General features: G+C 34.2%; 2 long non-coding RNA genes across 2 annotated transcripts; one reads left to right on the top strand and one right to left on the bottom strand.

Moving 5' to 3' along the window:
- Positions 1–1,706: 1,706 nt before the first annotated feature.
- Positions 1,707–3,474, bottom strand: LOC124447069. The gene is made up of 4 exons (XR_006948598.1): positions 3,009–3,474; positions 2,656–2,754; positions 2,073–2,118; positions 1,707–1,729 (listed from the first exon to the last, which is right to left on the bottom strand). It is a non-coding gene; the product is annotated as an uncharacterized LOC124447069 (long non-coding RNA).
- Positions 3,475–11,284: 7,810 nt separating this feature from the next.
- Positions 11,285–13,333, top strand: LOC124447009. Its single transcript, XR_006948577.1, has 5 exons — positions 11,285–11,352; positions 11,441–11,492; positions 11,538–11,542; positions 12,262–12,733; positions 13,286–13,333. It is a non-coding gene; the product is annotated as an uncharacterized LOC124447009 (long non-coding RNA).
- The last annotated feature ends 308 nt before the right edge of the window (positions 13,334–13,641 follow it).

Genomic DNA, 13,641 nt, shown 5'->3' with positions numbered 1-13,641 from the left:
TCCAACAAATTGACGTCATTTGAGGTCCACAGTCGGTCTGCTTCGTTGCAGGTTCTCTTTAAGGATTGAAAATATTCACAAATATCTTCTTCGATGGCATGAGCATAGAAACAGCACATGCAAACGATTATAAGCAATCGAAATATCACATTTTCTGCCGGCATTTTGGTATTATTACGTGCAGTAAAAAAATTGACGTAAAATTTTACAAATACAAAGTGAGATTTTCACAAAAACAAAGTGAGATTATACAAAAACAAAGTGAAATTTATGCAAAAACAAAGTGAGATTTTTACAAAAACAAAGTGAAAATTTAGCAAAATCAAAAGTCTATGGCTTTTTAATATGGAATGAAAGTATTTCAGTCTATGAATCATGTGGATAACGAATTCAATGTATGGTGAGAGCAATTCAATACATGAGAATAACATTTTTGATTTTTGCAACGAACGGCGCCTCATACTTATCACTTTATTATAAAACACGTGTAATATAGACAAAAGAATCAGCCACCATGGGGTTGCTGCAAAACTGCAACGTCAATTTAGATTTATTGCAAAACCAATCAAATTCATTCATACTCATTACACTAGTTTAAATTCATAAGAAAAATTTAAAATTTTCGGTCCGTGCCATGCCTTAACAGCTTTCAATCTTCCAAGTTGACTTTATATAAAGCATTGATATGGTTAACCTTTACCGCGAATTTTGTTGTAGATGGACAACTTTTCGAATAAGACAGAATATTTCACAATAAAAACCGTCTGTGAAACTATACTTTTGAAATTAGTTGTTCATTCCATTTATGCAAGAGAAACCGCAAGTTATTAGTAGCCTTACAGATCTTCTTCTCAATCAGTAAACCATAAATTCTTTTACTGCCCAACATTCTTTTAAAAAGGTATGCGAACAGCAAGCAGTTTTAGATTATGTTCAAGCCATGAAAACCGCATGAAATCTTTGGACGATCTATAAACATCTTCACACTTCTTCAAAATCACATTCAGTTTCAGTTCCAAAATTTATATTTTTCTCGTTATTATAAAGCATCTTGTAAGTTGCGCTATTCATAACAGCTTAGCTTCCGCTAATAAATAAGTGATAATGAGCAAAGTACATACAACATGTGGCTTTCAGCTTGTAAACATTATTCTTCGTTTGTGGCATTGACAAAACTACAACGAGAATTTCTTCTTTAAAATACATATTATAACTCCATAAACTATGTATTGAGGCTTAAATAATCGCAATGATTGTACTACTTGAAGCAATTGAATGAAAATTGATGAGAGATTGGCATTTTGCGAGATGCAGGCCCCTTGCTGCAGAGTATTTGTCCTTTGTTGCATATTTCAAATGGTTTTGAATAAACGGAACTTTTAATGAACTGAACCAGCAGCTGGTGGAAATGTAGAAGAAAATCTTGATAAACCATTGAATAAATGGCTGGTCATGGTTAGAAGAGGTAGTCTATTGAATGGGTATGATTGGCAATTGGTCGAGATAAACCATTGAATAAATGGCTGGTTATGGTTAGAAGAGGTGGTCTATTGTTGGAGCACGATTTTCCCAGTAGTTAACAACAAACCTTTGGGGTCAAAGCATTGTATTTATCAGGCCTGTTCATTGTGATTGTCCTCAAACCGCCATCAGGAGAGACAAGAATATTTTCAAACTCATCTGATGTATTAATGTCTTTGTTGGTTGCTGTTGGTCTTGGGTTCTTGTCCTGAAGTTACATTTAAGAAATATTGAATAAATTTGCAATAACTAATTTAATAACTGTTTTGGACTAAACAGCCCAAAAGTGTAGATTGAGTTCAAAGATATTTCATCTCCTAATGAATGACTATGTTTCACTTGCACGCCAAACCTTTTAACAATATTTAACTTTAATAACTGTACACATATAACAAACATACTCCTGTAATGTTAAAAACATTGTTAGTCGAAAAATCTGTTCTATAGTTCAATGTTGAGAAGGACATGTACACAACAGGGAAATGATGTTTATACAGAATATTTTGCAGAAAAGCTTTGTGTTTATAATACACAGCAAAGTTAAAAATCACCTAGTAAAGTCTCCACAAGTGCTATATACTGTTTTTGTGCATCTACCTAAAAGAAAAGTTCAATTTAAAAGTATTCATTACATGCAATAGAAGTTTTTTTCAAAAGGCCTTAGGTATTTGATAGAGAATCAATGGTAACATTTGCATTTTTTTCCTGCATCATTAATACTAAGAAAGTTAAGTACAAGATTTTACTCTCCTAAATGTTAAGGAATTCTTTGTAAATACAAATAGGGGATATAATTCAGATTGCATGGCTTGGAGAGAAACTATGTATATTAAAACCATTGAAAAGCACAGATTTACATGCAGATATTTTAGCTGTATGTTCCGGTAGGTGTATATGTACTCATAAATTCCTGAAGACCCACACACTCAGTTCTTAATTAACAGTGTGCTGTCAACTTTGCATAAAACAACTTTTTTACTGTAAATAATTTGATGACGATAGATTTTAGTAAGACTTGTGAGAGTGTTCAATAAAATTGTTGAAAGATACAGTCCTTTGGTGATGTTTGAAACTAGATACATATTGAATGTTCATTATAAGGTAAGTGCAGCCTTTCTTAAACTAAATATTCACCTGTGATAAATCACCCAAATCGTTCCATGCATTCCATTTTGTCTTTCCAACAAAGTCCAAAGTCCCAGGCTTTGGTGTATTACATTTGCCTAAAGAACCCTAATATATATTGTTATTTGGTTCGTCTTATTTTAACTTTGATTGTATTGTATGGTGGGACTGTGAACAGTTATAATTGAAAAAAAGTTGACTGTGCCTTTGCAAAAATGTGATTCAACTGCGATGATGCCCATTGTGCATTAAAAATGTAAAGTCACCATTTAATTGAAGAGCTTGTAGGTAGGAGATACAACAACTAATGTTCAAGCTTTATGTAAAAACCGGATACAATATCTTTATGGATCGTAAAATACCTGCTTAAAAAGGGCGTACATCTTTGACTTCAATTCATTCCCTGGATCTTGATTTAAAGATCCCACTTTGTTTTTTGCTTCTTTAAACTGGTGAGAGATTGCAGAGAACTTCGAACCATCTTCGTAAAAATGTTCAGGTTTAAATAAGGTCGAGATAGTTAGTTCACTATACCACGACGAAAAATTGCATGGGATTTACAAACTCTTGGCGTCACGTTCATTTGCTATAATAAAATTTACAATAAATATCTTTTCATTATTGATTGAACTTTGGACGAATAAGAAAATTGATATCTAGAAATGACATGAATGAAAGGCAAAAGTAAATCAAACATCATGTGACTATTTTTGACCAACGACATTAGGATGTTGATAGTGGTTACAATGGATGATAGTGAATAATTATGGACATGCTTTCAAATTGGCGTATGCTGAACAATTTTATTTTCAGTCAATTTGGAGCACACTTAATCATTTTATCGCAAGAATAGGTAAATGTTGGCTGAACTGTATAAAGGCGTTCGGAAGCGTAGAGGACTTGACGCTACAAGACAACTATCTTCACGTAGCAGAATGACATTTGTGGTGAATTCACTGAATTGTTGTGGAAGCTTGTTATTGTTGTTATTCTGGCTATGTAATCCAATCTATCTGCATGAGTTCTATCATGACGCAAATCGATGCGTACATGTATGAGTTGTATCGACCTGCTTACTACACAGTCAACACTTCACCAATTTGTAATTTGAAACATTTTGGGATAAGAATTTTATACCGACGTATCCTCTGCGATAAAAAGACTCATAAGAAAAACTGTTTTGTTCAGAGAGGAAAATATTTTACTCGCTGATTGCCTAAATATTCTTTGAGTATTTAAAACTGGCTCATGTAAGACCATACATGTATGTAGTTAATGGGATCTAAATTTTAGCTAGCTTCTGCAATATTATAAGAAAACGATGCACGGTAGTGAGGTAACTTAGTGATTAAATGTACTAAGCCGAGGGAGATTTTGTAGTAAAATCACAAGACTTGTAGCACCGAGGGATTTTAGCTAACCTGCCAGTGCTTTCAAGTGCATTTGATTGCCAAAAGTTAGTCAGTGCTTCACACACTGTTTATAAATTTGAATCTGCAGCTATTGTTACCTAAGTAGATCTATTGATTGTCATACTTATTTTATCACCATGTTTTTATATTTTCACCATCATAAGTTGAACATTTGAGTTACCTTGCATGAGTCGTTTTACTTAAAATATTCTTTAACAATTTTGGTTCATCATTGTTTTGTTTCTTTGTAATTGATTTTATTTAGTATTTGTTAATATTGCAACTAAAATATTAACTCGGTTCAGTCTCCGCTTGCTGAAATCAAGATGGCTTCTAACCTTGAACATTTCAAACATTACATCTCAATGGTTGAAACCAATGAACTATTTAATTAAGTTACATTTGTTTCATCGTGTGTTCCTCTTTATGGATATCAAAGATATAGACAGTTATTCAAGAATGAAATAAAATATAGAATGTTTTCATTTGTTGATTTGACATACAGATTATTTTGTTTACCTCCAAAAAGGAGGCAATTTGTTTACAGCAAAACATAAATGCAGTCTTTACAATGTTTTTTAGTTGTCTTGTCAGAAATATCGAAAATGTTTAATGATTGATAATATTTTAATTGTTTAACTAAATGAGTTTGTTTTATACCATTAGAAACTGATGGAAGCTTTAAATGGTCAAAAACGGCAGATGTCCTGGGATGGGGATGAAGCTTTCTATGTTTATAGATGTATACCATTGTGAATTTATAATTTCATTGCTATCACAATTTAGAGATTAATATAAAAATTTTTGATGCTATAAGATGGTCTCATCAATGTACAACAATTGAACTGATTTCCTTCTGCTGAGAGACAACCTCACTTACGCTACGTAGTTTTGCAGTAAGTTTTTGTTGAATTTCACTACAGTCTTGATACTTAATTTATTTAACCAACAGTGACATGATTATTTGTTTCTATAGAAACCTATTGTTATATAGATATGCTTATATATACTATATACTTATATACAGCCTGCTACATTGCTGAACACTGAAAGTCCCACCTGCATTCAAACTTGCCCAAGAAACAAACCCACCCGATATAAGTATATAGTTACATTTAATACTGTAATGTTAACAGATAATTGCAATATAATAGCATAGTCCAGCATGTTTCCTGTACCCCCATGTAAATATCATTGATAATGGCTATATGTTTGTAAATGATGATCGTCCAGGTTAATAAAGTCCTGAGAAGGACTGTTTTTGATGTTGTTGACTGACGTTTCGACAACCTTAGCGGTAGTCATCTTCAGAGTCAAATGAGGAGTAAACGTCAGGTTAGCCGTATTTGTTGTCTGGTTCTTACGTCATTGTATTGTGTGGACTTTATTACGATCATTTGGACGACAGAGCGAACAACTTGCTAACGACTACATACGTTTTGCAAGCAACGTCAGACGCATACGCCAACAACTCTGGTTCAACCACCGCTGCAAGGATTTTGGTCTCGTTCCGGCAGGACTTAGAATTAAGTCTCCGTTGAACACACAAGAGGCTATTCAGATTGTCAAATCCACCAGCAGACGACTTATACGAGCACGGATTAACGACTGTCATAGACGAATCAACTATTACATCAAACAACAAGAACAAAGACTGAACAAACTGAAGGAACTCATACCAACGACAGTAAGTGATACTTTACTTTCTACCATACAAACTATTGCAGAGAAACGAGCAAACAAGACAGAGACACAACACCAAATCAAACAGCAACAAAAACTTGAACGTTTAAAACAAACTAAAACACGTGCAAGACATAATGACGATAACTGGGTGAGGAATATTTCTTCCACCCATTAGACGAAACTGAAACGCGACTACTATCTTACGGACTAAAACATTCCATAACACCTAGACAAATCCCGACTGAGACGATAGTATCATGTCGAGGCTGTCCTAGCGTATCAAAGAGACTTGTCAGAGACAACAAAAAGACGAGATCAGAAGCAGGATAGCCTCCACTTTACAATCGTCCTCTATACGTGACAACAACTTGACAAAAGACGAACAACAAGCACTCAAACGACTAAAACACGACAACAACATCGTCATTTTACCAGCAGACAAAGGACGTGACTGTGGTCATGGACAGGAATGATTACTTTAACAAAATGGACGCACTTGTTAACGACAGACAAACGTACGAACAACTCAAACGAGACCCAACACCATCACTAGTACGCAAACTTAACAGCAAGATTCTCTATGAGAAAATCTAACATTATATCTGAACGTATTTATTATCGACTCAGATGTTCAGTACCACGACCACCCAGACTATACGGACTACCTAAACTTCACAAACCACAAATACCCATGCGACCAATTGTATCATTCTGTGGTTCGCCTACTTACGAACTTTCAAAGTACTTTGACTAACATACTGCAACCACTAACAAACAAATCAAAACACAAGCTACAATCCACTGAAACTTCATTAAAAACTGCACTATACAAATACCAGACAACTATATAACTAGTGTCTTTGATGTGAAATCACTGTTCACCAGTATTCCACTTAATCTGGCACTTACTTGTACAAAACCCTCATTAAACACCACGGACGTACTGCCATTACCGACAGAAGACATTATGGAGTTACTAGAGCTCTGCCTCACCTCGACTTACTTCCAATACAAAGGAACACACTACAAACAATTACATGGGACAGCAATGGGCTGTCCGTTTCTGTTGTAGTTGCTGAAATTGTAATGCAATCTATAGAGGAACGGCACTCATGACTTACAAACATGCATTACCTTTGGTTTCGCTACGATGACACAATCACAGCACTACATGCAGACGAGATTGATGACTTCCATACTCACATCAACAAACAGAACAGTACATACAATTTATTAAAGATGTCGAAGAAAACGGAACTCTTCGACTGTTTGGTGCAAACATGACAATCAAAACTAGGAACAACAGTTTATCGCAAGCCAACACATACTGACCGACTACTAGACCAATCATCTTAAACCCTACATCACACAAAGCCACCACAATCAGAACATTAACAAGACGTACAAATGATATGTGATTCACCGGACGCTCTACAAAACGAAAACAACTATCTCAAACGTGTGTTTTGACAAAACAACTATAACTCTGACTTTATCAAACGCAACACTTACAAACCCAACGAACCCAACGAAACGAACAACTCAGTGACAACAGCAACGATACCTTACATCAGGTACGTCTGAGACTATCTCGCATTTACGACCATACAACATACGTAAGCATATAAACCAATCACAACATTACGAAGTACCAACGAACATAAAGGACAAAGAACAACCCAACGAACGACAAGGTGCAGTTTACAAAATAACTGTCTGACTGCCACGCTCCTATATCGGGGAAACTGGCGGAACTAAACATAAGACTTACTGAGCACAAACGAGCTACTAAAAACAAGACAAAACTAATCACATTGCCGAACATCACCGAATCACAAAGGACAACATTGACTGGGACTCGGCAAAATGCATCACTTACAGTACTGACTATAGACAACGCTATACATTAGAAAGTTGTACCAACTTGGAACAAACCCTGAACAGATCACAGCAATTACCGGCACCTTACAAACGACTTATTCACAATACAAAACAAACGATCAATAAAAACATTACACTTCAAACTAATTCACAATGACAATACACAATTGACACCACACTACAACTAAAACGTCACACCTAAATCACACATCACAACTAAAAATAAAATATTTCACTTCACACTAATCCACAATGACAATACATTATTTCCTGCACATTTCTGTACACACAATACAATGACGTAAGAACCAGACAACAAATACGGCTAACCTGACGTTTACTCCTCATTTGACTCTGAAGATGACTACCGCTAAGGTTGTCGAAACGTCAGTCAACAACATCAAAAACAGTCCTTCTCAGGACTTTATTCACCTGGACGATCATCATTTACAAACATATAACGATACTCCCGGGTTCAAACCATTTACTTTATTGATAATGGCTCACAAACATATGTAAGCCTGTGTATTATAGTCAGAGGATTACATTATGAAAACATTCTATATTTTATTTCATTCTTGAATAACTGTCTATACCTTTGATATCCATAAAGAGGAATTGCACACAATGAAACAAATGTAACTTGATTAAATAGTTCATTGGTTTCAACCATTGAGTTGTAATGTTTGAAATGCTCAAGGTTAGAAGCCATCTTGATTTCAGCAAGCGGAGACTGAAATGAGTTAATATTTTAGTTGCAATATTAACAAATACTAAATAAAATCAATAACAAGAAAACAATAAAAATGATGAACCAAAATTGTTAAAGAACATATTTTTAAAAAAACGACTCATGCAAGGTAACTCAAATGTTCAACTTATGATGGTGAAAATATAAAAACATGAAGATTAATAAAAGCATGACAATCAATAGATTCACTTAGGTAATAATAGCTGCAGATTCAAATTTATAAACAGTGTGTGAAGCACTGACTAAAACATTTTGGCAATCAATGCACTTGAAAGCACTGGTGGTTAGCTAAAGTCCCTTGGTGCTACAAGTCTTGTGATTTTACTACAAAATCTCCCCGGCTTTCGAGTACATTTAATCACTAAGTTACCTCACTACCGTGCATCGTTTTACTTATAAAATATTGCAGAAGCTAGCTAAAATGTATCCCATTAACTACATACATGTATGGTCTTACATGAGCCAGTTTTAAATACTCAAAGAATATTTAGGCAATCAGCGAGTAAAATATTTTACCTTACCTGAACAAAACAGTTTTTCTTATGAGTCTTTTTATCGCAGGGATACGTCGGTATAAAATTCTCATCACCAAAATGTTTCAAATTACAAATTGGTGAAGTGTTGACTGTGTAGTAAGCAGGTCGATACAACTCATACGTAACGTATCGATTTGCTGTTTAAAATCATGATAGAACTCATGCAGATAGATTGGATTCACATAGCCAGAATAACAACCAATAACTTTAAGCTTCCAGAACAATTCAGTGAATTCACCACAAATGTCATTCTGCTACGTGAAGATAGTTGTCTTGTATATGCGTCAAGTCCTTTTCTACGCTTCCGAACGCCTTATTTTATACAGTTCAGCCAACATTTACCTATTCTTGCGATAAAATGATTAAGCGTGCTCCAAATTGACTGAAAATAAAATTGTTCAGCATACGCCATTTTGAAAGCATGTCCACAATTATCCACTATCATCCATTCTAACCACTATCAACATCCTAATGTCATTGGTCAAAAATAGTCACATGATGTTTGATTTACTTTTGCCTTTCATTCATGTCATTTCTAGATATCAATTTTCTTATTCGTCCAAAGTTCAATCAATAATGAAAAAATATTTATTGTAAATTTTATTATAGCAAATGAACGTGACGCCAAGAGTTTGTAAATCCCATGCAATTTTCGTCGTGGTATAGTGAACTAACTATCTCGACCTTTATTTAAACCTGAACATTTTTACGAAGATGGTTCGAAGTTCTCTGCAATCTCACCAGTTTAAGAAGCAAAAGACAAAGGGATCTTTAACTTATCCAGGGAATGAATTGAAGTCAAAGATGTACGCCCTTTTAAGCAGTATTTTACGATCCATAAGATATTGTATCCGGTTTTACATAAAGCTTGAACATTAGTTGTTGTATCTCCTACCTACAAGCTCTTTCAATTGAATGGTGACTTTACATTTTAATGCACAATCAAGTAATGCCCAACAATATACATTTCCAGGGTTCTTTAGCAATGTAATACACCAAAGCTGGGACTTTGACTTTGTTGAAAGGCAAAATGGAATGCATGGAACGATTTGGGTGATTTATCACAGGTGAATATTTAGTTTAAGAAAGGCTGCACTTATCTTATTTTTAGCATTCAATATGTATTTAGTTTCAAACATCACCAAAGGACTGTATCTTTCAACAATTTTATTGAACACTCTCACAAGTCTTACTAAAATCTATCGTCATCAAATTATTTACAGTAAAAAAGTTGTTTTATGCAGTTGACAGACACCCTAATTAAGAACTGAGTGTGGGTCTTCAGGAATGGTACATATTACATCTACTCGAACATACAGCACAGCTAAAATATCTGCATGTAAATCTGTGCTTTCAATGGTTTTAATATACATAGTTTCTCCAAGCCATGCAATCTGAATTATATCCCCTATTTGTATTTACAAAGAATTCCAACATTTAGGAGAGTAAAATCTTTGTACTTAACATTCTTAGTATTGGTGATGCAGGGAAAAAATGCAATGTTACCATTGATTCTCTATCAAATACCTAAGGCCTTAAAAAAACTTTTATTGCTGTAATGAATACTTTAATTGAACTTTTCTTTTAGGTAGATGCAAAAACAGTATATAGCACTTGTGGAGACTTTACTAGGTGATTTTTAACTTTGCTGTGTATTATAAACACAAAGTTTTTCTTCAAAATATTCTGTATAAACATCATTTCCCTGTTGTAAAACATGTCCTCAACATTGAACTATAGAACAGATTTTTCACTAACAATGTTTTAACATTACAGGAGTATGTTTGTTATATGTGTACAGTTATTAAAGTTAAATATTGTTAAAAGGTTTGACGGGCAAGGAAACACCTTAGTCATTCATTAAGGAGATGAAACATCTTTGAACTCAATCTCTTACACTTTTGGGCTGTTTAGTCCAAAACAGTTATTGCAAATTAGTTATTGCAAATTTATTCAATATTTCTTAAATGTAACTTCAGGACAAGAACCCAAGACCAACAGCCAACCCAACAAAGACATTAATACATCAGATGAGTTTGAAAATATTCTTGTCTCTCCTGATGGCGGTTTGAGGACAATCACAATGAACAGGCCTGTTAAATACAATGCTTTGACCCCAAATTGTTGTTAACTACTAGAAAATCGTTTCCAACAATAGACCACTCTCTAACCATAACCAGCCATTTATTCAATGGTTTATCTTGACCAATTGCCAGTCATACCCATTCAATAGACTACCTCTTCTAACCATGACCAGCCATTTATTCAATGGTTTATCAAGATTTTCTTCGACATTTCCACCAGCTGCTGGTTCAGTTCATTAAAAGTTCCGTTTATTCAAAACCATTTGAAATATGCAACAAAGGACAATTTGCAGCAGGGGCCTGCATCTCGCAAGAAGCCGCAAGTCTCTCATCAATTTTTATTCAATTGCTTCAAGGTAGTACAATCATTGCGATTATTTAAGCCTCAATACATAGGTTTATGGAGTATAATATCTATTTTAAAAGAAGAAATTCTCGTTGTAGTTTTGTCAATGCCACAAACGAAGAATAATGTTTACGAAGCTGAAAGCCACATGTTATATGTACTTTGCTCATTATCATTTTTATTTATTATGGAAAGCTGTTGTTATGAATAGCAACTTACAGATATGCTTTATTAACGAGAAAATATAAATTTTGGAACTGAAACTGAATGTGATTTGAGAAACGTGAAGATGTTTATAGATAGTCACAAAGATTTCATGCGTTTTTATGGTTTACGAACATAATCAAAACTGCTTGCTGTTCGCATACTTTTTAAAAGAATGTTGAGCAGCAGGAAGAAAATTTATGGTTTACTGATTGAGAAAGAAGATCTGTAAGGCTACAAACACTACTAATAACTTATGTTTCTCTGCATAAATAGGAATGAACAACTACAATTTCAAAGTATAGTTTTTCACAGACGGTTTTTTATTGTGAAATATTCTGTCTTATTCAAAAGTTGTCCATCTACAACAAATTCGCGGTAAAAAGAGATTAACCACATATCAATGCTTTATAAAAGTCAACTTGAAGATTAGAGAAACTGTTAAGGCATGGTAACGGACCGAAAATTTTAAATTTTTCTTATGAATTTAAACTAGTGTAATGAGTATGAATGAATTTGATTGGTTTTGCAATAAATCTAAATTGACGTTGCAGTTTTGCAGCAACCCCATGGGTTGTATAATAAAGTGATAAGTGTCGTTGTCTCTACAGTTCGCATCATATCTATCTAAATTAAAGTAAATTTGGACTGTGAGATAATGACTTCCCACATGTCTCATTTTGCTTGCTTTGAACATAACACTTTTTATATTTAGTTTGATGAAGCAACCATTGGCAATGAACTTTTAACATGCAATTGGCATAGAAGAAAGCGATCCGTTTTCAAACTGTGAATTTGCTAGTTTATGGAAAGTATAGGTGGTTTTCATATGCGTCATGCTGATGGACTCCTTACAAAATAATATCATTGGATTCCCTTTGCTATTAGGCGACATGGTGGATGCCCTTTCTTTGTTTGTTATTCCCTTAAGACACACATGAAAACCAAGAATTGCTGTTTTCAAAATTATAATTAATGTTTGCCTGATGAGATGAAGACAAGAAAGAGCGGCTCGCAGCTTTGGCAGAAAAACGTGTAAAGTAAATTTGGAATGTGAGATATATTGACGTCGGACATTTCTCGTTTTGCTTCCTTTGCAACAATGCTATTTATATTTCGCCAAGGTCACAATTCGTTTGTTGAAGTTTGGTGAAGAAGCCATTTTCAATGAAGTTGAAAGCGATGTGGTAAGTTTATATTATTTTTCTATATCTTTAGATGATTCTTGGCTCGATGTTTTTCTTCAATCATATTTAGCAGAAATAATCACCAAAAACTTGATTTTCACGCTTGCTAGCGTCAGGAATACGTCTAAAAAGATATTGTGATAAAAGTCATCGCATAAAAATCTATTGTATTTAATTATTGGTACTTAGGTGTGTGAAATGTAATCTTTGGAGTTATGTGCATAAACTATAGTTTTTGAGTGTGAGGTGCATGAAATATAGTGTTTGCAAGCTAATTATGTGAATTATAGTGTTTATGAGTTATGTGCAGGAAGTTATAGTGTTAGTGAGTTAGGTGGATTCATTATAATATTTGTGATTTAGGGGCATAGACTATAACAGTCAGGAGTTATGTTCATGAACTCTAGTCTTATTGTGTTAAGTGCAGGAACTTTAGCCTTTGGAGTCAATGTAATATAATATGAAAGAAATGCGTGAGATTTCTTGACAAATTAAATTTGCTGATGCATTGTTACTTTGCATGTCATTATTTCATATTTTCTCATACTGTAGATCCCACATGGATGGAGTTGTGAAAGTCCCTTTACCACCTCTGTCATTAACTTCAATTACTCTTACTAGTTTTTCATTGCTCGTGTGTCATGGTGATTCATGGCCAAGAATGTTTGTTTGTAGTTTAGATTCTTTGTGGATGTCAGTTGTTTGTTCATATAATGATGATGAGCCCCATTATTATGTGAGCCCACCTGAAGGTGGTCAACTGATACTCACAGAAGATCAACTCTGCACTAAACATTCTTTATGTGATGATATAACTTTGTTATTGAAGTGGTCCCTTTCCCTTTGCTTGAAGTTGCGTATATAAATGAATGAAGTAGCTACAAAAGAAGATATAAAAAGTTTGGTTG

This window comes from Xenia sp. Carnegie-2017, unplaced genomic scaffold, assembly GCF_021976095.1.
Source record: "Xenia sp. Carnegie-2017 unplaced genomic scaffold, XeniaSp_v1 HiC_scaffold_13, whole genome shotgun sequence".
NCBI lineage: Eukaryota > Metazoa > Cnidaria > Anthozoa > Malacalcyonacea > Xeniidae > Xenia > Xenia sp. Carnegie-2017.
Note: the sequence above shows the minus strand (reverse complement) of the source record. Positions and strands in the feature narration are given on the sequence as shown.